The following is a 4,197-nucleotide window of genomic DNA, read 5'->3' as shown; positions in this document are numbered from 1 at the left end:
CATCTGGTGGTGAATTATGGCAAGTGTGGAAAAGGATTTCAGGGTCTGATCATGTTTGCATAGACACACTCACCGTGCGTGACACGGCCACGGCAGCCTGGGATGGTTACTTTGGCAGCTATGGTATCCCCAGTTTATTTGTTGTTGGGGTGTGAGATGTGGAGTGTCGACACCCTGATTGTGTGGATGAGGAACTGTGAAACAGCTTTGAGACAGGGATTCTCACCATCAGTTGAGTGGCACTCACTAGACAAGGGAGTGGTCTCCTTGGATGAGCCAGAAACACCAATTACATCGTCTTTTCTTTTAACAGTTGAATAGTAGAGCTGGTTGTTGATTTTCTTAATAACTGAAGATCCAGGTTCCTGACCTGAAGTCATTGAAGTGCTGTGTTAAATAGTGGGGGAGTTTGAAACTATATTGCAGAGCAGCTGATGGAGAAGAGCAGTTTGTGGAACACTTGGAATGACTCACGGAGTGAAGTAAGCTAAGCAGTTTTTGGAGACAGCTGGAGCAGATCACAGGTTGGCTGGTGGAGCAGAGCAGCTGGTGGACTGAGCTGAGCAGTTTGTGGGAAAGGTAGAAGCAGAATCCCACGGAGAGGCAGGGTAGACAGCAGTGGACCACGTAAGGTGCCCCTTTCTACCCAGGCTGGCAGGGGGGAAAACCCGGCAGATAGACTCCTGAACTCTGGGGCTGCGGGAATGTGGGTGATTATGGGGTTGCTGGAGTCTTGAAATATTTGAGGTATTGTACTTTGGACTCTTGGGGTGATTTCGGGATTGCTAGATTCTAGAGCCCAGGGAAAAGGACACGGCCTAGTTGAGGTGTTTTCCAAATTTAATGCTATGTTGTTTATCTCACGTTATTAAACATTTTCTGCTATACCCAGATTCTATGATTGCGAGAGGGGAAGTATTGCCTCTTTGAGGCACCTAGGGGTGTGTATGTAAAATTTTCCCATGTCATTGGGTGAGGGCTCGATCTGGTTTGCATTACGTAATAGGGAAGGGACCCCTATGTATTGAACCCAGTCCTTGCTGCTATCAATTCAGCCTGGCAGACGGGTTCCACCTATGTTCAGGCTGAAGGGGTCCCTGGGGATTTGAGGAGGTTCCTGGGGGGCACAGAGATCTAGGCCCAGGCTGTAGGGGTACCTGGGGGGCTCAGGGATTTGGTGGGGGGCACAGATACCTACGTCCCAGCTGCAGGGGTCCCAGAGGGGCTTAGGGGGTGTCATGGAGTTTAGTGGAATCTGGCCCTGCACCCCTCTTCCAGGGACACACAGTGACTCAGCCAGCCAGTAAAACAGAGGGTTGTTTTGGCCAACAGGAACGAAGGATAGAGCAGGGCTTTGGGGCACAACCAGGACCCGTCAGTCGCGTACTTCTGGGGGTTCAGGAAGCTTAGTTCCCAGTTTGGGATTCTCTGAATTCCAACTATCCAGCTCCAAAAAAAAAACTGAACTAACTCCCTCCAGCCGACCCCTTCCTGTGTCCAGCTTCCCGGGCAAAGGTGCTCACTCTCTCAGCCCTGCCTAGCTCGAGTTACAGGCTTAGGTCCTGTCCCTCACCTAAAGTCACCCCCTGCTCTCCCATCCCCCACACAGACAGTCCCCACTCCATCACAGTAATGCCCAGAGCATTTAGCGCATGGAGCAACAGTGTCACCGTGTGGCCACGCAGGGTAATGCAGAGAGCATTTCCTGGATGGAGCAACAGTGAAACCATGTGGTCACGCAGGGTAATGCACAGAGCATTTCCCCGCATAGAGCAACAGTGACACCATGTGGTCACGCAGGGTAATGCACAGAGCGTTTTCTGCATGGAGCAACAGTGGCACCGTGTGGCCACGCACGGTAATACACAGATCATTTCCTGCATGAAGCAACAGTGACACCATGTGGTCATACAGGGTAATACACAGAACATTTCCTGCATGGAGCAACAGTGACACCGTGTGGCCACACAGGGTAATGCACAGAGCATTTCCTGCATGGAGCAACAGTGACACCGTGTGGCCACACAGGGTAATGCACAGAGCATTTCCTGCATGGAGCAACAGTGACACCATGTGGTCACGCAGGGTAATGCACAGAGCATTTCCTGCATGGAGCAACAGTGACACCATGTGGCCACACAGGGTAATGCAGAGAGCATCGCACCTACGTGGAGGCTGTAGAGATCCCTCGAGGGCTTACGGGGGTTCGTAGGGTCACAGATATCTACATCCAGTATGGGCGGGACCCTGGGAGAGTTAGGGGGGTTGTGAGGGGCATAGGTACTTGCGTCCAGGCTGTAGAGGTCCTGGTGGGGATTAAAGGCTTCCTGGAGGACAGCAATATCTACGTCCAGGCTGAAGGGGTCCCTGGACGCTTAGGTGGTTGTGGTGAGCACAGTGATCCCTGGGGGTATAGGGACTTGGTGAGGGGCACAGGTACCTATGTATGTCCTGGAGGGGTCCCTGGGGTGGGGCTTAGTGGTACTGTAGGAGACACAGATACCTACGTCCAGGCTATAGGCATTCTGGGGGGGCTTAGGGCTTTGGGGGGGCACAGATACCTACATCCAGGCTGGAGGGGTCCCGGGGGGCTTAGGTGGTTTGTGGGGAGGGCACAGATATGTACATCCAGGCTGGAGAGGTTCCGGAGAGGATTAGGGGTTTTTGCGGATGGCAGAGATACCTATCTCCATACTCTAGGGGTCCCGGGGGGCTTAGGGTTTTTTGGGAGGCACAGATATCTATGTCCAGGTTGGAGTGGTTCCTTGGGGGTTTAGGGAGTTCCTGGGGGGCACAGATACCTAGGTCCATGCTGTAGGGTTCCCTGGGTGGATTAGGGGTTTTCTGGGTGGCAGAGATACCTACGTCTAGGCTGTAGGGGTCCCTGGGAGGCTTAGGGGGTTTGTGGGGGGCAGAGATACCTACTTCCAGGCAATAGGTCTTCCAGGGGGAATTAGTGTGTTGGGGGGGCACAGATACCTAGGTTCAGGCTGGAGGGTTCCCGGGGGCGGGGCTTTCGCCGTTTGTGTTGGGCACAGATATCTGCATCCAGGCTGGAGTGGTCCCTGGGGGGGCTAAAGCGGTTTCTGGTGGGCACAGATAACTACCTCCAGGCTGGAGGGGTTTCTCGGCACTTAGGGGTTGTGGGGGCACAGATACTTCCATCCAGGCTGGAGGGTACCTGGGGGGCTTAGCGGGTTCATGTGGGGCACAGATACCTAAGTCCAGACTGGATGGGTCCAGGGGGGGCTTATGGGGTTCAGGGAGCACAGATGCTTATCTCTAGGCTATAGGGGTCCCTGGTGGGCTTAGGGGGTTTTGGGGGGCCCCAGATACCTAAGTCCATGCTGTAGGCGTCCCTACAGGTGCTTATGGGTTCGTGGGGTGCACAGATACTTATGTCCAGTCTGGAGGGGACAGGGGGGGTTGGGGTTTCATGAGGGGCACAGATACAAACCTCCAGGCTGTAGGAGTCTCAGGGAGGCTGTGGGGGTGCAGATACCTACATCTAGTCTGGATGGGTCCTGGGGGTTATGGGGGGTTTGTGGGGGGCACAGATACCTAGGTACAGGCTGTCGGTGTCCCGAGGAGATTAGGCGGTTCACTGGGGGCTCAGATACATCCAGGCTGGATGTGTCCCGAGGAGCTTAGGGGGTTTGTGGGGTGCTCAGACACCTGTGTCCAGGCTGTAGGGATCCCTGGGAGGTTAGAGGTTCGTGGGTGTCACAGATAGGGACTTCCAGGCTGAAGGGGTCGCTGGGACGTTTAGGGGGTTTGTGGGAGTACAGATACCTACGTCCAGGCTAAAGGGGTAATGGGGGTGCTTAGGGAATCGGGGTGGACACAGATACCTACGTCCAGGGTCTAGGGGTCCCGAGGGGATTGGGGGTTGAGGGGGGAACAGATGCCTACGTCCTAGCTGAATGGGTCCTGGGTGGTTTAGGAGGTTCGTTGGAGTCACAGATCCCTAAGTCCAGGCTGTAGGGGTTCCTGGGGTATTCGGGGATTTCTGGGGGTCACAGATACCTACGTTCAGACTGGAAGGGTTCCAGAGGGCTTAGGAGATTTATAGGGGGACAGATACCAACATCCTGGCTGTAGGGGTTCCCGTGGGGATTAGGTGGTTTATGGGGGGCACAGATTACTCATAGACTCTAGGACTGGAAGGGACCTCGAGAGGTCATCGAGTCCAGTCCC

This window comes from Gopherus flavomarginatus, unplaced genomic scaffold, assembly GCF_025201925.1.
Source record: "Gopherus flavomarginatus isolate rGopFla2 unplaced genomic scaffold, rGopFla2.mat.asm mat_scaffold_40_arrow_ctg1, whole genome shotgun sequence".
In the NCBI taxonomy this organism is placed as follows: Eukaryota; Metazoa; Chordata; order Testudines; family Testudinidae; genus Gopherus; species Gopherus flavomarginatus.
This window is presented reverse-complemented; position numbering follows the sequence as displayed.